This window comes from Rhinoraja longicauda, chromosome 6 (genome assembly GCF_053455715.1).
Source record: "Rhinoraja longicauda isolate Sanriku21f chromosome 6, sRhiLon1.1, whole genome shotgun sequence".
In the NCBI taxonomy this organism is placed as follows: domain Eukaryota; kingdom Metazoa; phylum Chordata; class Chondrichthyes; order Rajiformes; family Arhynchobatidae; genus Rhinoraja; species Rhinoraja longicauda.
This window is the reverse complement of record NC_135958.1, coordinates 57,084,770-57,107,572: the sequence shown is the minus strand read 5'-3', so window position 1 is coordinate 57,107,572 and position 22,803 is coordinate 57,084,770. Positions and strand designations below refer to the sequence as shown.

Below are 22,803 nucleotides of genomic sequence, written 5' to 3'. Positions count from 1 at the left end.
AAAGCTCCATTTTTATCAAACCTTTCAATCAGTTGACCAAAAATAGCCTTCCAGTTGCCTGGAAGCCAGTGTTTATAAATCTGCAGGAATATGCAAAGACAAATCCGTCCACTTCGAGGCACAACTGACAAACATAAGTGTACAGTGAACAATGTTATAATTAAATTGATGATATAGTCTTCCAACGTAAATTAACGGGAAAAGTAGATTAAAGTTTAATGCAGCTTAAGCACTCATCAAGTCTGTACGGTACAGCTTGATAGCTTCAAGGAAAAGACCATTTCCCCCAGTCATTTGGTTTAGTTTAATTTATTGCCACGTTTGCTGAGGTGCAATGAAAAGCTTTTGTTGCATGCTATCAAGTCACCGAAAAGACTATGCAATAATTACAATCAAGCCGTCCACAGTATCCTCCGACATCCCACAGATGTGCAGGTTTGTAGGTTGATTGGTCTCTGTAAAATTGCCCAGAAGTGGATGAAAAATATAAGACAGCATCAAACGAGTGTGAACGGGTGATCAATGGTCAGCCTGGACTTGGCGGGCCGAATGGCCTGTTTCCGTGCTGTATCTCTAAACCGCGTGGGTTTTCTCTGGGTGCTCAGGTTTCCTCCCACATTACAAAGACATACAGGTTTGTAAGTTAATTGTCAGTTGTAAAATTGTCCTTAGTGTGTGGAATGGAACTAACTAATCCGCTGGTCGTTGCGGATTCGGTGGGCCAAAGATCTTGTTTCCACGTTGTATCTTTAAAAGTCTAAACTAAAACTAAAACATTTTTTCTCATCGTAGCCACAGATAGGTGTCCTATATTTTAACATTTCATATAAAATAGGTATGAACTTCCCGAACAATGATCTCTTTTTAAAAAATCAGCACATCTCATGTATTTGCAGCAGTGTGCACCATTAACGTGTAGGATTTCTGCAAATGCTCTAATTGTCTTAGTGAACAGGAGCTGCTGCCTGTTCATGAATCAGCAACAGAATCTATGTCAAAGAGCAGATGATTAAAATTAATGCATTGTCAGAGACGAAGGATAAGAGCTAATCAAATCATAGCATTTAAAATGTACTTATGCTAAACGGCATAATTTAAGACAGTACCATGTTCCTTCCTCAAGCCCCTCAGATGCAATTTCATTTTTGTTGAAAGGAATATCTCACCCACACCCCCACCACCTTGTTGAGCAGCTCTGGAACCAGTGAGGGTTGCACAGAAATGCAAGAAACACACTTCCCTGTGCACCAGGGTGGCACAGTGGTGCAGCCGTAGAGTTGCTGCCTTACAGCGCCAGAGACCCGGGTTCGATCCTGACTATGGGTGCTGTTTGTACAAAGGTAGTATGTTCTCCCCGTGACCACGTGGGTTTTCACCGGGTGCTCCGGTTTCCCCTCACGTTCCAAAGATGTGCAGATTTGTAGGTTAATTGACTTCTGTAAATTTACCCTAGTGTGTGGTATTGAATTAGTGTACAGGGTGATCGCTGATCAGTGCGGTCTCGGTTAGTCAAATGGTCTGTTTCAATGCTGTATCTCTAAACCAAGCTAAACTAAACTAAACACAGTGCTGTCATACTGCCATGTCTCCAGAGATACTGCCTGACCCGTTGAGTTACTCCAGCACTTTGTGTCAATCTTTGATTTAAACCAACATCTGCAGTTCCTCCCTACACAGTGTTGCATCTGCCACCTTATGTGATCTGGTTCTCGACAGTTTTCTTCATTTGTTGTTAAAATTAACATCTTGGCAGGCTTCTATTATCATTGCACTGAAGACTAAAAGTATTTTGCTGTGTGTTAATGAGGCTGATGTATTCCGTCACAACACAATTATTGTTAATAATTATTCTTAACAAGAAAGAAGGGGTCCCGGCACGGGCAACAGTCATGTGCGGAGGCAGGCAGTAGATAGGGGGGAATAATAGGACTGTTCAGAAAACATTTGTAATCTTGTCAGCGCCAGAACGTGGCAACACTTGTGTGACACAACAGTGCGACACAACTGTACAACTCCTTCCCCTTCTAACTGTACAACACCCCCCCCCCCACTCTAACTGTACAACTCCTTCTCCTAACTGTACAACACCACCACCCCCCACCCCCCCCACTCTAACTGTACAACTTCTCCCCCTTCTGTCGTGGGGTAGACTGACTCCCCTTCCCACCCCCCTCCCCAATCTTTGCACAACCCCAATCCTGGACTTCCCACTCGTCACTTTAATTTCATGTTTCGTGTATCATGTTGTGCTTATGACTGTTTGTAGGCAGACCAATTTCCCTCCTGGGATAAATAAAGTTCTATCGTATCGATTCGTATCGTATCGTAGAGCCTAGGTGAGGAGTGCTGTATGGTTTTACCGGGTTGTATGCAAAACAAAGCATTTCATTGTACCGAGGTACATGTAACAATAAAGTATCATTGAATATTATTTGGATATTTGTTTTATAGAGCAGCACAGTGGTGCAGCTGGTAGAGCCACTGCCTCAACGCGCCAGAGACCCAGTATCGATCCTGACCGCAGATGGTGTCTGTGTGGATTGTGCGCGTTCTCCCTGTGACCGCATGCGTTTCCTTTGTGTACTCCGGTTTCCTCCCACGTCACAAAGACGTACGGGTTTGTCGGTTAATTGGCGTCTGTAAAATTGCCCCTCGTGAACAAGGAGTGGATAACATAGAACTAGGGTGATCAAAGGTCGGCGTGGATTTGGTGGGCCGAATGGCCTGTATCTCTAAACCAAACTAAGAATAATACATCTGGACACAAGGAGGAATACGTTATTGGAATAAATTTATGGTTTTGGAACACTTATTTTCGATAGGTACTTAATCCACATTCAATGGTTCATGTTTTTTTATTGACACGTGTGCACAGCACTTTTGCATTCTTTTGCACAACCTATAAATTCATAGCTTGTGTTTAGTTAATTGTCACGTGTCCCAAGTGAAAAGCTTTTTTTGCGTGCTAACCAGTCAGCGGAAAGACAATACATGATTGCAATCGAGCCACCCACAGTGCACAGATACCTAATAAGGGGAATAATGTGAATATTGTTTTGTGCAAGAGCACAGTTAAAGTAAGAAATGCTGCTGTCGGTGTAGTGATTTAAAAGAGTGGAGCGATTGTAGTGTGTGGCTTGCAGACAAAGAGTCGCATCTTGGATTGTCATCGCCATTTTGCCATTGTAGTCAGCATATTTTGGCGCCAGACTTGATGCGTAACTTTTGCCATAACGGGGACAGCACCAGCACAAAACCAAAGTGCATAAACAGATCTTCAGATGCAAGTCACATTATATCTTTTGGATACCTTTGCTGTTATCCACTTCTCTGGAGTAAAGGGACAAAAATTGTAGAAATGCTGATCAAATTTTGCAGATGTTCTTTTTCCATGGTTACAGCTATAAATAACTGCACTTCTGCATCACTGCTCCAAACATACAGCCCATGACTCACAGAAAAGTTGGCAAAATATTTGACTTGGCACGACACCTCCAATTGTTTTTTGGCTCAGGCAAAAGCAAGTCCCGGGTCCATTTAGTTCACTAAACCTTACACTGGATGAGAAGCACAACTTATAAATGAACTGTTCCATAGAATAGGGGTTGTCAGGGGTTATGGGGAGAAGGCCGGAAAATGGGGTTGAGAGGGAAAGATAAATCAGTCATGATTGGATGGCGGAGTAGTCTTGATGGGCCGAATGGCCTAATTCTGCTCCTATAACTTACGAACTTATGAAAATTCAGAAACATATGCCAGCAATTTTTAAGCTTTGCAACGAAACCATTGTAATAAATATCCCAGTCTACAGAATACTTGAGTATTTTGTATTTAGAAGTATCCAACTAGAGGATGTAGTAATAGAGGATGAAAGATGCCTCATTTTTAGAAATACTTCAATGAGCTCCTCTCAGTTCAAGGCATCAAGGCTGACCAGTTTGGTTCTGGAACAGATGTTGCTCCAAACTCAATTAAAGTCTAAGTGCCCCCACTGTCAGCTCAATGTTGATCTGTTTCATTGACACTGATTCTAAGAAGCTAATAATTGCTCCATCCACAATCAATGTCCAAGTTATCTGTGGATATTTTAATTGAACAAAAATACATGGACTTGCATTTTTATACTACAAAGGAAAGCTGTTTGCATTTAATATGTCCATCAACTTAGTATTTGCAAACTCAAGCCACACAAACATACAGGGAGCAGAAGAAATATCTTTGACACATATTATATTTGGTAGTATACAGATACCATTCGGGTTTTATTCCTTGGAGCGCAGGAGGCTGTGGATGATGTTGTAGAGGCGTAGAGAATTATGAAAGGAATAAATGGTGTCTTTTGCCCAGGGGTAGGGCAATCAAAAACAAGAGGATATTGGTTTCAGGTGAGAGGGTCAAGATTTCATATGAAACTGAGAGGCAAATCTTTCCACATAATGTGGTGGTTATGTGGAATAGGTTGCCAGAAGACGTAGTTGAGGCAGATACTATAACAACTTTTAAAAAACATTTGGACAGGGACATGGATGGGAAATGTTTAGAGGGATAAGGGTCAAACATGGGCAAATGTGAGTAGCTTAGATGGGCATTCTTAGTCGGCATGGACAAGTTGGGCTGAAGTGTATGTTTCCGTGCTGTATGACTCTAAGACTCACTAACATTATTAACACAGTGGAGGTTCTGAAATGAAAGACACTAGTTTTAAGCATGGTGCTGTAAATGAGTTGGCTAAGAATGCGGTTACCTTAAGCCAAAATGGTGCATCGATTGATACATAAGCAACAATACATTGCATAACCAAATAGTGTTCATGAATCTGTTTGAATTTTCTTCTGAATAGCCCATATTCTAATTTAGGTTAGTTTAGAGCTACAGCGTGGAAACAGGCCATTCGGCTCGCTGAGTCCGTGATCCACATACACAAGCACTATCCTACACACAATTTACAATTTTTACCAAAGCCATTTAACCTACAAACCTGTCGGTTTTTGGAGTGTGGGAGGAAACCGGAGCTCCCGGGGAAAACCCATGTGGTCATGGGGAGAACGTACAAACTCCATACAGAGAGCTCCCGTTGTCAGGATCAAATCCAGGTCTTTAGTGATGTGAGGCAGCAACTTTACTGCTGCCCCCCTGATATGTCGAAAGGAAATTTGAGTCGAAGTATAATGTGCTCATGGAGACTGCTACCCTGTCAGCTTTAAGCCATTAGCCAAGGACAAGATCAAAGTAACTCAATAATTCATGAAAATGTGGGGCAGACCAGTATTACATAGAGGTCCAATGTAGATTTGCCCAGGAGAGATTGGAGGCAGGTTATTGGTAATACATTCCTCATGAAACTTTCTGCACCTATGTGACTTCAACCAGAATCTTGCACACTATGCCAAACAAATCTACACTTTTGGTATCATACCTGAATCTCTAAATACATCTGGGCTCAAGCTTGGTCCAGTTAGTGGTCACTGGTGGTTTAGTTTAGTTATTTTAGTTGAGGCTCTATAAGGCGCTGGTAAGGCCACGTTTGGAATATAGTGAGCAATTCTGGGCACCATATCTGAGGAAGGATGTGCTGGCTCGGCAGAGGGTGCAGAGAAGGCTTACGAGACTGATCCCAGGAATGAGTAGGTTAACCTTTTGTCGGCACTAGGCCTGTACTCCCTGGAATTTAGAAAAATGAGGGGGTACCTCATTTAAAAATACAGAATAGTGAAAGGCTTGGATAGAGTGGATATGGAGAAGTTGTTTCCACTAGTGGGAGAGTCAAGGACTGGAGGTCATAGCCTCAGAATTAAAGGACGTTCTTTTAGGAAGGAGATTAGGAGAAATTAATTTAGTCAGAGGGTGGAAAATCTGTGGAATTCTTTGCCACAGACGTCTGTGGAGGCCATCAGTGGATATTTTTAAGGCAGAGATAGATAAATTCTTGATTAGTACAGATGTCAAACGTCATGAGGAGAAGGCAGGAGAATGGGGTTAGGAGGGAGAGATAGATCAGCCATGATTAAATGGCGGAGTAGACTAATGGGCAGAATGACCTAATTATACTCCTATTCCTTCTGAGATACAGCGCGGAAACAGGCCCTTCAGCCCATCAAGTCCGCGCTGACCATTGATCCCTGTATACTAGCACCATCCTGTACACTAGGGATAATTTACAATCTTTATCGAAGCCAATTATCATACAAACCTATATGTCTTTGAAGCCTCAGTTTTAGAAATAATTTAATGAGCTCCTCTCAGTTCAAGGCTCCGAGTCTGGGCATACCAAAGATAGATACAAAAAGCTGGAGTAACTTAGTGCAACAGGCAGCATCTCTGAAGAGAAGGAATGGGTGATGTTTCGGGTCGAGACCCTTCTTCAGACGAGCCTGGGCAGTTTGGTTCTGGAACAGACGTTGCTTCAACCTCCATTAATGGCTAAGTGCCGCACTGTCAGCTCATAACGTTGATCTGTTTCATTGACAGTGGTTCTAAGAAGCCGATGTAACAGCCAAGTTCGAAGAAGACCCATTCCACAAAGTTTCACAGACATTTTTTTTCTTCCCATTTTTCTGCTTTAGGATTGTCTGGTTATCTCTTCTGAGAAAAGTTAACGACTTATGTAACCACTTAGGATGGATTGTTATGATTCTTGGATCAAGCATTTACAATGAAAACATTTTTAAGCTATCATGTTGATCTTATAACAATGAGCACATGCCACATACCATATAGTCTTGTTAAAGATTGATTTCAGATATTTGTACTTGTATAGTTGTCGCCCATACCAATATAAAAATCATTCAGAATTAGAAACAAAATTCACCTACTTTAAAATGCAGTTCTGTTTGTTTAACAACAGTCTGTGTTCCAGATCTTTGGATCTCGAGGTTACATTCACAGACCTTTGGCAGATGTTAACAAGCAATTTCAAGAGGTATTTAACTGCCAAAAAGGCAATTTGGACCCAATAGTGGGTGGGTTGACAGCCTCGGCAGAACCGGCCTCTTTCCCCAGATCCGAGAGGAATTAAAATAGAAGTTGGGGTGAGAATCACATTTAAAAGCACATTAAGCTGTTGGCAATAACCTCGCGCCATTGGAATCAAAGTCTATGCTTATTTTAGTTTCAGCAAAGATGCCATTCTAATTTTGACACCTAATACACAAAAGGCCATAGTAGTTCTACTAAAGTCCTGTTTTGGTAATAAGTGATTTTGTTCCATTATTAGCAGGGTTTTTTTAGGAAGTGAAAAGGGAATTTTGGTTGTGAGATTAGATTCACAGCTGCCCTGAACTAGAATCGGCAGAGTTACTTTTAAAACGGCTACATTTTCTTGGCTACATGAACTCTTATTCAGCTGTGTGAAGTCAGACTGCGCAATGAATTAACCAGAAGCAGAATTTTTTTTCTGGAAAGTGCAAGTTATTTCCGAAACCCAAGGAGTTTGAAAAAAAGCCACAGAGCAGTGGCTCAGGGAACAAAGCTCGTTTCCCTTTCTCCTGACTCTCAGTCTGAAGAAGGGTCTCGACGCGAAACATCACCTATGCCTTTCCTCCACAGATGCTGCCTGACCCACTGAGTTACTCCCGCTTTTTGTGTCCAGCTTCGGTTTAAACTGCAGTTCCTTCCTACACAAGATGTAAATCACGTCCTTCATCAAGAAAAAGTGCAAGTTTGGTTACCGTGGAGAGGAACATTTGTTCATTACCATAAAGGGCAACTTCTATTTACTCTACATTCTCTCTGCCAGGGCCATTTTGGAATTTGGCACCCCATTGTCGCACTAGTGAAATTTTAAAAAAAAATTAAAAGAGATGCTCATTTTAAAAGAAGTCATAAATGAAGCCAGAAGGTTAAATTAGTGCTGAAAGAGAGTCTCGATCTTTAACATGCTAAAAGGCATGTATAATAAAGACGTAACCAGACCATTAATTATTCATCTAATTTACGACGGAAGACACAGCTACAAATTAATGATCCTTAAAACAAGGCAGATCAGATTCATTTTTCGTTTATAATCAGAGGTATGTGAAAGGAACACCGATCACAAGTAGGAAATACTATTTTAATCAAGAGATTTGGATGAATGTTTGCTGCAGAAGTAGAATAAAGGGGGATATATTTGCAGGTACCCGACAATATGAAGATTTAATTCTTCAATTCTAGGTAAACAACCCACCCAATCTTTTTCTCCCTCTTTTCCCTGTGTCCCACCATGATGCACACCCATTTGTCCCCTTTCCCTTTCCACCAATATTCTTTCCTCTGGCTTCACTTTTTATACCTTATCTCCTCAGCTAACATTTTATTTTGTCTTGTCATCTCTGGCCTTTGTCCAACCATCGGTGAATCAAAACCTCCGTCGTCACCTATCCACCTGTTTCCTTGCCTGGGGATAGACGCAAAGTGCTGGAGCAACTCAGCAGGAAGAAGGGTCCTGACTCGAAACGTCGCTTATCCATGTCCACCAGAGGTGCCACCTGAACTGCCCGCTGAGTTACTCCAACACTCTGTGTCTTTACTACTCAAAGACTGATTCAGCATTTGGGATCACATGTTACTAAATGGATGTAATGCCAACACACTGTCCAGAAGACATAAATCATTACGTTAAATGATAGTTTTAACAAGTGGCATCCAAAGGCCAGGAAATATATTCCTGGGCTCTTTTTTACCTATTCTTTCTCCTTTGGGGGTCTCGGTAAATTGAGACATTTACAAAACACAATTAAATAGTTTAGAGGCCCACTGAATCCACGCTGACCATCGATTGTCATTCACACAAGTTCGATAGTATCTCACTTTCACATCCATTCCCTATACACTAGAGTAGTACCATTAGCCATGGTCAGCCATGGTCACATTGAATGGTGGTGCTGGCTCGAAGGACCAAATGGCCTACTCCTGCACCTATTGTCTATTACACACTAGACTCCATTCTGGAGGCTAATAAACCTGGAAACCTGCTCCACACGCACACACACACTCCAAAGACGTTGAGGTTTGTAGGTTAATTGGCTAAATTGTAAATTGTCCTATTGTTTAGTTTGGTTTAGTTCAGTTTAGTTCACGCCGACCAGCGATCCCCGCATATTAACACTATCCTACACACACTCGGGACAGTTTTTACATTTACCAAGCCAATTTACTTACATACCTGTACGTCTTTGGAGTATGGGAGGAAACCGAAGGTCTTAGAGAAAACCCACGCAGGTCGCGGGGAGAACATGCAAACTCTGCATAGACAGCACCCGTGGTCAGGATCGAACCCGGCTGCCACTGTGCCACTGCGCTGCCCAATTGTGTATTGTGTGGGATAAAACTAGTGTACGGGTGATTGCTGGTCTGTGTGGACTCAGTGGGCTGAAGGGCCTGCTTCCGCACTGTATCTCTAAACTAAACTAAAGAATATGTTCTATATATATATATATATATATGCCCCTGATGTAAAACACAGATTTCAAAAGCTGCCAAATGACAACAAAAGGATTGGAAAAAAATACTTAGGTTGTAAATTATTTTAAGCTGGAGATGCATGAAACTGCAGATGCTGGAATCTTCAGCAAAGCACAAAGGGCTGGAAGAACTCAACGCGTCTGGCAGTGTGCAGAGATTTCCGAGGCTGTTGCCAGGATTCGAGGGCCTGAGCTGGAGGGAGAAGTTGGCCAGGCTAATACTTTATTCCTTGGAGCGCAGGAGGCTGAGGGGGGTGATATTTCCAGTAGGGACATTTCCTTCACAGATGCTGCCTGGCCCGCTGAGTTCCTCCAGCACTCTGTATTTGGTTTTAAGCATTCTGTGATCTGATCAAACGAACATTCGAAGTTTCATGTAGTTCAGACAAAACCCCAAAAGGGGGCAATATAGAGCAGTATTAGAACAAGTCTCTTCAATCGGTGGGAATGGAACATGGAGGTGAATTCTAATTTCCAATCAACTATTCCTGAGGTGAATCTCTCAAATATTACAATCTAAGAGAAACTGTATGTACATCCTGTAGTTTTATTTCCATTCAATTCTGTGTAGGCATAGGATTCTGGAATAGGAATGAAAGTGTTCTTTTATTCTAGAGAGTTATCTGACACTAAACTACTATTTCAATGTCATAACCACTTTAGTGGTAGGGCTGAAGAGCATGGAAACAGGCCCTTTGGCCCACCTTGTCCATGCTAACCAAATTGATAGATTGGGTTGGTCCCATTTGCCTATATTTAGCCCATAGCACTCTAAGCCCTTCCTATCCATATATGTGAAGAAAGGTCCTGACCCAAAACGTCACCTATCCATCCATGTTCTCCAAAGGTGCTGCCTGGCCTGCTGAGTTACTCCAGCACTTTGTATTCTACACAAGATTCCCAGTTTCTTGTGCCTACATATATCAGTCCAAATGGCTTTTAAAGGTTGTAATTGTATCCGCTTCCATATCTTCCTCTAGCACTGGAGCCATATCCCTACTTAGACCCTCCCTATTTAGTTTTAGAGATACAGCACAGCAACAGGCACTTCGGTCCACCGAGTCTGCTCCGACCAGCGATCCCCGTACACTAACATACTAGCGACAATTTACAGTGTTTTACCAAAACCAATTAACCCACAGATCTGTGCAAGAAAAAACTACAGATGTTGGTTAACACCGAAGATAGACACAAAATGCTGGAGTAACTCAGTGGGTTAGGCAGCATCTCTGGAGAAAAAGAATAGGTGACGTTTCGTGTCGAGACTTTTCATCAGACCTACAAACCTGTGAGTCTTTGGAGTGTGGGAGGAAACCAGAGCACCTGGGGAAAACCCAAGCGGTCACGGGGGGAATGCACAAACTCCGTACATACAGCACCCGTGGTCAGAGAGATCTTGGACTACAAGGATAGAGTTCCCTGAAAGTGGAGTCACAGATAGATGGGGTGCTGAAGAAAGCTTTTGGCACACTGGCCTTTATAAATTAGGAAATTGAGTATAGAAGTCGGGTTGCTGTGTTACAATTGTACAAGATGCTGGTGGGGCCACACTTGGAGCATTGTGTTCAGTTTTGGCCAACCAGCTGTAGTAAAGATGTCAATAAGATGGAAAGAGTGCAGAAAAGATTGACGAGGCTGTTGCTGGGACTCGAGGGCCTGAGCTAAAGGGAGAGGTTGGGCAGGCTGGGACTTTATTCAGACCACAGGAAGATAAGGGGGATCTTATAGTACATAGATCTATAAAAATATGAGGGGAATAGATAGGGTGAATCCACAGAGTCTTTGATCCAGGATTCACGAACCAGAAGGTGAGAGGGGAAGGATTTCATAGGAACCTAAGGGGCAGCTTTATACACACTGGGTACTGGGTGTACGGAACAACCTGCCAGAGGAGCTAGTTGAGGGAGGTACTATAACAACATTTAAAAGACAGGTACACAAATAGAAAAGGTTGAGAGGAAAATGGGTCAAACATGGGCAGATAGGTTTAGTGTAGATGGGCATCTTGGTCAGCATGGGCAAGGTGGGCCAAAGGGCCTGTTTCCAGGCTGTATGACTTTGCAACCAAAGCGCGGCAAGTGATAGGTGGATAATGTGAGGGGGGGGGGGAGCGGAAGGAGTTAACTGGCAAGTGGGTTGGGACCTTTCTTCAAGCAAAAAGCTTGTTTGGTCACATATTGAAAAGATTGACACAAAATGCTGGAGTAACTCAGCGGGTCAGGCAGCATCTCTGGACAAGGATTCCCACCCAAAACGTCACCTATTATTTTTCTCCAGAGATGCTGCCTGACCTGTTGAGTTATTCCAGCATTTTGTGTTTATTGTCGGCATAAACCAGCGTCTGCAGTTCCTTCCGACACATATGAAAAAGGTCTTGCACCATCGTATGTAAATTATATATTATATTGTTCGGGCATAATCCAATATTTCTCAAGTGCACTTGCAAGAAAAACTGTGCATTAGTGCTGCAAATTAACTGGATATAAAAGACCTAAATCACTCACATTGGAACTATTTCTAAACTGCACATACAGCACTCTACTGATTTGGAAAAATATATAAATATGCACTGCGATTGTTGCAGATCAGCATTTTATATACACAATCCCATTTGGAATGTAGCAAGCTTGATACTAACGGGAAAACAGAAAATCAATAAAGTAAAGTGCTTCAAATTAACTTAAACGGTTCACAACTTTGGGAGAAATTTCCCATTCTTCCAGAATTCGTCCACAAATTCAAAGACAAAGTTTTCTATTCCGTAAGCCGGGGTTAGTCGTGCTAATGCTGTTGCTTCTCCTATTCCATGTTTCATCAACAAAACAAATTTGAGCCTGGTAAACGACATTAATTTTTCTAACTCCAACTGCGTTACTCTCATGAGCATAAATAAAACCTACTGAACAGCGAACAGTTGGGGCATGGAGTGTGAGAGCTAGGAAGTCATGATGCAACTCGGTTAAGAGTTTGGTTAGGGTGCATTTGGAGTATTGCATGGAGTTCTAGTCGTTCCATTGCAGGAAGGACGTGGAGGCTTTAGAGAGAGCTCTAACCAGAGGTTGATGGTAAGTCTATTAAATTATGAGAGGCATGGATAGGGTAGAGTCATAGAGTCATAGAGTCATAGAGTTCTACAGCACAAAAAGAGGCCCTTCGGCCCATCGTGTCCGCGCTGCCCGTTACCAACACAGTCTAATTTTAATCCCATTTTCCCACATTTGGACCGTAGCCCTGAATGTTGTAGCATTTCAAGTGCCCATCCAAATGCCTCTTAAATGTTGTGAGTGTTCCCGCCTCCACCACCACCCCAGGCAGTGAGTTCCAGACTCCAACCACCCTCTGGGTGAAAAAGTTCTTTCTCACATCCCCCCGAAACCTCCCTCCCCTTACCCTGTATCTATGTCCCCTCGTTGTTGAACCTTCCACCAGTGGAAGAAGTTCCCCGCCATCTACCTTATCTATGCCCCTCATGATCTTGTACACCTCGATCATGTCCCCTCTCAGCCTTCTCTGCTCCAGGGAAAACAACCCCAGTCTGCTCAGTCTCTCCTCATAGCCGAGGCCCTTCATCCCTGGCAGCATCCTTGTGAATCTCCTCTGCACCCTCTCCAAAGCTATCACATCCTTTCTATAATGTGGTGACCAGAACTGTACACAATACTCCAGCTGTGGCCTCACCAGTGTTCTGTACAATTCCATCATTACCCCCCTACTTTTATATTCGATGCCCCGGCTAATGAAGGCCAGTAACCCATATGCCTTTTTGACCACCCTGTCCACCTGTCCTGCTGCCTTCAAGGACTTGTGTACCTGTACTCCAAGGTCCCTCTGTACCCCTGTCTTCCCTAGGGTCCTTCCATTCATGGTGTACTTCCTCTCCAAGTTATTTCTGCCAAAGTGCATCACCTCGCACTTTTCAGGATTAAATTCCATCTGCCACTGCTCCGCCCATCTGACCATCTCATCTATATCTTCCTGCAGCTTGCAGATCCCTTCCTCGCTATTCACCACCCCCCCCCCCCTACCTTTGTGTCATCTGCAAACTTGCTGATCATGCCCTGTACGTTGACATCCAGATCATTTACGTAGATTACAAACAGTAAGGGACCCAACACCGATCCCTGCGGCACCCCACTAGACACCGGCCTCCAGTCACAGAAGCACCCTTCTACCATCACCCTCTGCCTTCTGTCACTAAGCCAGTTTTTTATCCATTTTGCCAAGGTGCCCTGGATCCCATGGGCTCTTACCTTCTTGACTAGTCTCCTGTGTGGGACCTTGTCAAAAGCCTTACTGAAATCCATGTATACCACATCCACTGCACTACCCCCATCTACCTCCTAGGTCACCCCTTCAAAAAATTCAATCAAGTTAGTCAGACACGACCTTCCCTTAACAAAGCCATGTTGACTATCCTTAATTAACCCTCGATCCTCCAAGTGAAGACTGATTCTGTCCCTCAGAATCTTTTCTAGCAGCTTCCCCACCACCAATGTCAGACTCACCGGCCTGTAGTTCCCAGGTTTATCCCTACTGCCCTTTTTAAATAATGGCACCACATTAGCTATCCTCCAGTCCTCCGGTACGTCCCCTGTTGCAAGAGAGGCTCTGAAGATTTGTGCCAGAGCCCCCGCAATCTCCTCCCTTGCCTCTCTCAGCATCCTGGGATACATCTCGTCAGGGCCCGGAGACTTATCCACTTTTAAGCCTGCCAGAGCCTCCAGCACCGCGTCCCTGTCAATAGCAATATGCTCAAGAACATCACAACCCTCCTGCTCCATTTCTAAGTCCGCATCGCCCTCCTCCCTCGTAAAAACAGATGCAAAAAATTCATTTAAAACATCTCCTACATCCTCTGGCTCCACACACAGCTTTCCACTATGGTCCCTGATGGGCCCCACTCTTTCCCTCGTTATCCTCTTACCCTTGATATACTTATAGAACACTTTGGGATTTTCTTTTATTTTGCCCGCTAGTGCTATCTCATGGCCCCTTTTTGCTCTCCTAATTTCTTTTTTAAGAACCGCCCTACACCTTCTGTATTCCTCTAATGATGTCTGTGCCTTAAGTTCTTTATGCCTTCCAAAAGCCCCCCTTTTGTTTCGAATCAATCCTACTATATCGTTCGACATCCAAGGTTCTTTGGACTTGTTTGTCCCACCCTTAAACTTTAGGGGAACATGCTTCCTCTGTACTGATGCGGTCCTCCCCACGAGAAGCTGATCCCAGTCCACCAGGGCCAACTTCTGCTTTATCAGATTAAAATCGGCCTTGCCCCAATTTAGAAATTTTCCTCTTTCCTCTGGTCCCTCTTTATCCTTTTCCATTACCACCTTAAATATCACTGAATTGTGATCACTGTCACCAAAATGCTCTGCCACTGACACTTCAGCCACCTGTCCGGCCTCATTTCCCAAGATTAAGTCCAATACCGCCCCCTCCCTTGTTGGACTTTCAACATATTGGCTCAAAAAGCCCTCCTGGATGACCCTTAGGAACTCTGCACCCTCAGGGCCCTTGACACTTTGGCTATCCCAATCAATATTTGGGAAGTTGAAATCCCCTACTATTACTACCCTGTTGTTTTTACACCCCCCCGAGATTTGCCTACAAATATGTTCTTCTATTTCCCTCTGACTGTTTGGGGGTCTGTAGTATACACCCAGTAAGGTGCATGCCCCTTTTCTATTTCTGAATTCCACCCAAATAGCCTCATTTGAGGAACCCGCTAATATGTCATCCCTTCTTACAGCAGAAATAGATTCTTTGATTAATACTGCAACACACCCTCCCCTTTTTCCCTGCTCTCTGTCTCTCCTGAAGATTCTATACCCTGGAATATTGAGCTGCCAGTCCTGCCCTTCCTTCAACCATGTTTCCGTAATGGCAACAATGTCGTACTCCCATGTGTTCAGTAACACCTTCAATGCATCCCCCTTGCTTCCAATACTCCTTGCATTAAAATAAATGCCGTTCAGACTTGCCCTACCCCATTGTGCTGGGGCATTCTTGTTCTGCCTCCCAATCTGACCAGTTTTTTCCTCTATATTTTCCTTCTCCTCACCCCCTATACTAGCTCAATGCTGTATCCCAACCCCCTGTCAGAGCCCATTTCCCAGTATGGAAATGTCAAAGACGAGAGGGCATAGCTTTAAGGCACAGTTTAAAGGAGATGTGTGAGGGCGATGCGGGAGGGGGGCCGGTGTGCAGGATATAGAGCGATACCATCATGTGCAGGCAGATGAGAAAAAAATCTATCTGAAAAATATCCTATTTTCTTACCGTTAGATCAGATTACTCTTCAGGAAATGCTCCCGTCTCGTAACAGTCCTATAAAGAAATAGAGAGTTTAGATGGTTAATTGTTCATAAAGAATGATAAACAGTATTGATTGAAAAACAGTAATACACGTTCTGAAACTTGGCCTGTTTGAAGCTTTTTTTTTTACAAAGTACAGTGTTCATATCTGCAGAGTTTTGGACAGTCTTACCCTGTCTCGTAACTTCAAAAAGATGATTATGGTGAATAATGTTCAGCTACTTCCACTTTATGCATCTCAAAGTATTAACTGCATTTTTAGGAAGAGCCACATTCTCATGCAATGATGAACCTAGCCATCGACAAATTTGAACTTGCTATGCTAACCAATTTGTTAGAATTGTTTAGTGTTACGGTTGGTATTTATGCACTTGTGTTAACATCAACAATTAATTTGGAATCATTGGAAGAACAAAATATCCCTTAGTAGTAATGGAAAAATCTGCAACTTAGAATGGGTCTTCCACAAAGGGCTCAGGAAGGTCCATCTAACAAGTGTACAAATAGTGCAACAAATAGTACAAACATGCAAAAGTGCAACAAGTGCTACTAACGGCTTATGCAGTGTGGAAACACATCATTAATTGCCAAAAGTCAAAGAGATTTTAAATATGTACTTGCATATATACTAATGTAATGTTTTAACTACATTTTGAAAATAAATTCATTGCGTGTCACCATGCTGAAACCATCCTTCACCTGTATCCTCCTATCACTTGGCAGGCTTTTCCACCTTTCTCCCCCACCAGAATCAGTCTGAAGAAGGGTCCCGACCTAAAATATTGCCTGTTCATTCCCTTCAGGGATACTGCTTGATCCCCTTGGGTTACTCCAGCACTTTGTGTTCTACCAAAACTATTCTACAGCAGGTAATGCTTTTATAATTTAAGTCATAGCGTGCCACAGTGGCGTAGAGGTAGAAATGCTGCCTCACAGCGCGAAAGACCCAGGTTCGATCCTGACTATGGGTGCTGTCTGTACGGAGTTTGTACGTTCTCCCTGTGACCTGTGTGGGTTTTCTCCGGGTCTTCCAGTTTCCTCCCACACTCCAAAGATGTACAGGTTTGTAGGATAATTGGCTTTGGTAAAAATGGTAAAATGTTCCTATTCTATACGATAATGTTAGTGTATGAGGATCACTGGTCAGCGTGGACTTGGTGGGCTGAATGGCCTATTTCTGCACTGTATCTCTAAACTAAACCAAATCAGTATTTTTGGACAGTCTCCCATTCTTGAGATGTCAAAACTTGCTATTTTTTAGTTCCATTGGTGTTAATAGCACTCTGAATCTTTGACTAGGTAACTAGTCTTCATCCGTGCTGCCCACTGTAATTGTTGGGTATCCATTTGACCAGGCGGACAGATTATCTACACTGCTTTTTATTGTGTCAACTGAAAATCACAAGGTTTAGGTTTCTGAAAGGGCCCTAGGATAAAGATTAGATTGGGGAATACTTGTTCATCATTTCCATCACCAGCTTGAAGCCAGCAAGGTTAATTTTAGCATCCTTGCCACTGACATTCATTACCATATAATGATAAAATTCCTTCATTATTTCCTGAAATTCTTTCTGCAACTTGATGAAGTGCAATTAATTTAGCAGGAACAGGAGAAAAAGTTCAACAAAACATATTAGGTTTAAGATAATCACAAAAATTTACACTGGATACATTGGACTATTAACTGTTGTTGCTTAGGAATAATTGCAAAAGTCTAATGAATCAAACAACAAGTACATTTCTTTTCACACAGAAAGTGGTGGATATGTGGAACAAATTGCCAGAGGAGGTAGTTGAGGCAGGTATTACAATAGCATTTAATAGATACTTGGACAGATACATGGATAGGAAAGGATTTAGAGGGATATGGGGCCAAACACAGGCAAGTGGGACTAGGTTAGATGGGTTATATTGGTCAGCATGGAAAAGTTGGGCCGAAGGGCCTGTTTCCATGCTGTACGAATCTATGACTATGACTTATATTTATCACCTTTTCTTTAAATTTCTGTGGAGAACATGGATTGGTGATTTTTTGAGTGGAAACCCTTCTTCAGACTCTCGGTCTGGAACTGGGCCTGGAATCGAGGTGAGTTGACGGCCCCGGCCTGCTGGTGGCCGGGGGAGAGGCGAGGATCGGCGGAGCCAATGTTCGCAGCCAGCGGGCAGCCGGAGTGCAAGGAAGGGTCGATGGTAGCGGTGGCCTGGAAGCAGCCGAGGGAGCTGTGTGGGTCGGTGGTGGCGGCAGTAGGCCCGGCCTGGAAATGGCCGGGGAGGCGGTGTGGGCCTGGGGTGGTGTCGGCAGCCTTGCCTGGCGGTGAAGGTCAATAGGTCCGTCCACCATAACCAAAATCCATTCTAAAAAGATCCGTAACGACGAGGGTAGACTGTACTTAACTCATTAGCTCAATATTAATGTTCCTGTTCAGATGAGCCAATTGAGATAAACTATTTGGTTGCTGCTCAATCTCCTCATTTCCTAGTATTCAAGCAACTATTTAATTGGCTCTCAAAGAGTGTGCCTATGCATCAAAAACATTGAAGATGTTCAATAAACTGACTAAAAAAATAAAAGCTTTTTTAAACGTTTTTTTAACTTTTTGAAAAGTTTCCACACACTATCTCTGCCGTATGTCTAATGAAGGATTTCATCAGAACTGTCCTTATAATCAAAAGAAAAATTGGCAGGAGAAAATTTGCAAGCAAAATACTTGTAAATTCAAAGTCAAGGCAATCTGCTATTCTCTTAATACTTTTAGGCATATTGCATACGAATCAAACAAACCTTTCTATATGGCCCTATATGCAGTATAGGGAATTCAGAGTAATCATACAAATTCATTATGTGCTCATGTGTGTGTGTCTGTGTGTGTGTGTGTGTGCGTGTGTCTGTGTGTGCGTGCACGTGTCTGTGGGTGCGTGCGTGTGTCTGTGTGTGCGTGCGTGCGTGCGTGCATGCGTGCGTGCGTGCGTCTGTGTGTGCGTGCGTGCGTCTGTGTGTGCGTGCGTGCGTGTGTCTGTGTGTGCTTGCGTGTGTCTGTGTGTGCGTGCGTGTGTCTGTGTGTGCTTGCGTGTGTCTGTGTGTGCGTGCGTGTGCCTGTGTGCGTGTGCGTGTGTGTCTGCGCGCGCTGGCACATGTGCGTGCACGTACGTGTGTGTGCGTGCATTTGTGTGTGCGTGTGCATGTGCCTATGCATGCACGTGTGTTTATGCGTGTGTGTGTGTCTGTGTCTGTGTACATGTGTGTGTGTGCGTGTGTCTGTGTCTGTGTACATGCGTGTGTGTATGTGTGTGTGTATGTGCGTGCGTGTGTGTGCTTGTGCGTGTATGTGTGTGCATGGGTGTGCACGTGCGTGTGTGTGCGCATGTGTGTGCACGTGCGTGCACGTGCGTGCGTGTATGTGTGTGCCGTGGGTGCGTGTGTGTGTGTGTATGTGTGTGTGCATGCGTGTGTGTGTGTGCATGTGTCTGCGTGTGCGTGTGTTCCTGTTTTACTGCTTTTCCTTTTATGTACTGGTTGTTACCATGGAAACTGATAAACCAATCATACACGCTGGCTGCTTAAAGCTCCCAATGAGTATTCACTGCTTTTTCAATCCAGTTATCCAAATATTTGGTTTTGCCACTTTGCTATGGCATTAAGATGTTGTCAGTCTTTATTTTATGCACTTATCGGAGAATGCAACAAATCAAAACATTTCCCTTCCACAATGTGTAACACACAAACAGCAGCCTGGGAGAGTTTGCACCGTGATATCATCAAAGGCAGGCAATAAGCAAGCAGAACAATGCTGGTCTCTTTGTCTTAAATCTATGTAATACCCGAGGAAACCACACTTTAACGTGTTATTCTCAATTCTAACTGCTGAAAGTAAGATTTCATTGTTCCGTTTCGGTACATATGACAATTAAACACTAATGACACATGGCTTCCAGACACAGCATTTTTTTCTTGCTCTTTTGTTAGGGAGAATATGCCATTGCTTTTAAAAGCAGATTGCAACTCACAGATCCTTGACTCTGCTGCGACATTGATAAAGACTAGCAGTAATTTTTATCATGAATGCCCCAGTTCATGGCAGCATGGAGTCCTAGAGTCATAGAGTGTGGAAACAGGCCCTTCGGCCCAACTTGCATACTCCGACCGACATGCCCCATCTACATTAGTCCCACCTGCTCCCGCTTGGCTAAGAAATTGCACAGAGTTGTGGATGTAGCTGAGTCCATCGCACAGACCCGGATCCCCACTATTTGACTGCATGCATTTACACTTTACACTGCACTGGAAAAGCAACCAACATAATCAAAGACATCCCACACTGATCATTCCTCCTCCTCGGTGCTGGCTCGAAGGGCCAAATGGCCTCCTCCTGTACCTATTTTCTATGGGGTTTTTTTCCTTCCTGCTCCCATCAGGCAGAAGATACAGTAGCTCAAAGGCGCCCACCACCAGACAGAGAAAGAGCTTCACTTTGTTTTCAGGCTTCTGAACGGGCCTTCCATAAGCTAGGGTAGTGTTTGATTCACTTCATCTTCATTGCGGGCATTGGATTTAGTCTCTGGAACTGATGTGCTACAATGCTGAGAACTATATTCTGCATTCTGTATCTATCTATCCCTTTGCTCTATTTATTGTACTTGAGTTTGGCTTGAAGTGAAAGATGTGATGCAAATGATTTTGTTTTTTACATATGCCACAGGTGTCCAGGACTTGAGGGCCTGAGCTATAGGGAGCGGTTGGGCAGGCTAGGACTTTACTCCTTGGAGTGCAGAAGGATGAGGGGTGATCTTATGGAGGTGAATAAGATCATGAGGGGAATTTATAGGGTGAATGCACAGAGTCTTTTACCCAGAGTGGAGGAATCAAGAACCAGAGGGCATAGGTTTAAGGTGAGAGGGGAAAGATTAATAGGAACCTGAGGGGGAACTTTTTCACACAGAGGGTGGTGCATATATGGAATGAGCTGCCAGAGGCGGTAGTTGAGGCAGATCCTATAACAACATTTAACGACATTCGGACAAGTATATGGATAGAAAAGGTTTAGAGGGATATGTGCCAAACATGAGCAGGTGAGACTTTTGTAGATGGGGCATCTTGCCCACCGTTGGCAAGTTGGCCAAAATGCCTGTTTCTGCGCTGTATGACTCTGTGACCCTATTTACAGAACCATAGGACACCAAAGGAAATGAGAGTTTCTCTCTCTCTCTATCTCTCTCTCTGGAGATTCCTCACACTTTCCCTCCTGCAATGACATCATGGTCTTGCTGTGTCCCTGCAAGGATTAACTGTGACGTGTGCATTCATTAAACTTTGTGTCATTGTGCCCTCCCATCTCAATTGACAGCCATGACAAGGTGGGTCAAATTCTTGCCACTTCAGTTCATCATCAAAACAAAACGATCATTTGTCCTATTGAGACCAGCTTCAAACTGATGTCAAGTTGCACTTGGATCAGCTCTCTGCAAAGATCTTGCTTTGGCAGTTCCTTGTCAATCTTGCAGCCACTGCATGAAAGATTCTCATTGCTCCGAATTGGAACAAGTTTCATCCTAAATCCTTAAAAACTGAAAGTGATTCATGTGTTGAAATGCTCCATTGTCAGAGCAACTCACTGCAAGACTTTAAATACAAACAGTTTACCATTAACCACACCGAAATATTTTCAGCATTGCGTAATATTTTTTAACACAATCCATTTCCGACAAGATCCAACTATTCCTAAGAGATGTAGGAAGGAACTGTAGATGCTGGTTTACATCAAAGATAGACACAAAATGCTGAAGTAACTCAGCGGGACAGGCAGAACCTCTGGATAAAAGGAATGGGTGACGTTTCGGGTCAAGACCCTTCTTCAGACTTCATTCCTGAGAGGTCCTTTTCCACAATGTTCAAATTCACCAAAGGTTAACCACACATCATTACACAGTGATGCTACTGCTAGGGTCGCTGCCTCACAGCACCAGAGACCCGGGTTTGATCCTGACCTCGGGTGCTGTCTATGTGGAGTTCGCACTTTCTCCCTGTGACCGCGTGGGTTTTTTCCGGTTTCCTCCTACCTCCCAAAGACGTATAGGTTTGTAGGTTAATTGGCCTCTGTAAAATTGGCTCGAATGTGTGGGGAGTGGATGAGAAACTGGCATAACATAGAGCCAGTGTGGATGGTCGGTATGGACTCAGTGGGCCGAAGGGCCTGTTTCCATGCGGTATCTCGAAACTGAACAGAACTAAATTGATCCTAAGGTGATGTCCGGCCGCATATTTGCTCTTGACACAAAAAGCGTGGAAAACAAAACCTTTTAATAGGCTCTGTACTTCGGTGAAATCCAAATTTTGTCGCTATGGTTGGGGTCAGTCTTTTCCATCCATTTAAGTCTCTGTGCTTGGACTTGAATTTAGTCCGTGACCAGTGTTGCAGTGCTAACTCTTTAGGTGGAGGAGCTGTCACTGGTGCGGCTGTTAAATTCCACGCTCGTTAAAATTCCCCGCTGTTTACTTTGGCTTTTATTTTTACAGAGGTACCGGAGCGGAGTTCCATGAGCTCCGGCAGCACTGCGCCCCCGTTTGTGACACATGTACTACTGGTAGAACAGATCACATAGAACATAGCTCATTCATATCACTTATTGCAAACTTTCTTCCAGAAAGCTCAGCATGAAGGCCACCACCACCATCTAGCTCATTAATCAGAATTGCCAGGCAGATATTTTCAATGCCCGTCACCATGGTTACAATCAAATGGCTGATAAAACAAGGTACTTTATCTGAGATGCTGCATAGACTGGTCCCTTTAATTCTGGGGTGGTGCATGTACTGGGGAACATTTTTTAAGACTCTTAACTTTGTTAAATTTCATCCTTTGCCTGAGATCCAAGACGGAGGTGAATATGGTGTAAGTTTACCTAATACTCTGTGAATACCTTCGGGAAAAGGCTAGTTTCATCTATGAGAGTCAATGCTGATAATCCACAGAGAAAGGTGTTGAGTAAAAATATGTTGGACAAACAGATATGAATAAAACCAATAAGAGGAACATTCATAGTTTTGAAA

General features: G+C 43.5%; 1 protein-coding gene across 10 annotated transcripts in view; it reads right to left on the bottom strand.

Annotated features, from left to right (window-relative positions):
- tnrc6c1 (trinucleotide repeat containing adaptor 6C1) overlaps nucleotides 1–22,803 on the bottom strand; it is a 443,993-nt gene that overhangs the window by 369,037 nt on the left and 52,153 nt on the right. For all 10 annotated transcript variants that reach the window (XM_078401021.1, XM_078401026.1, XM_078401034.1 and 7 more), the window contains exon 2: nucleotides 15,723–15,770. The gene's annotated coding sequence lies outside the window, so the exon portion shown is untranslated. The remainder of the gene's footprint in view (nucleotides 1–15,722; nucleotides 15,771–22,803) is intronic.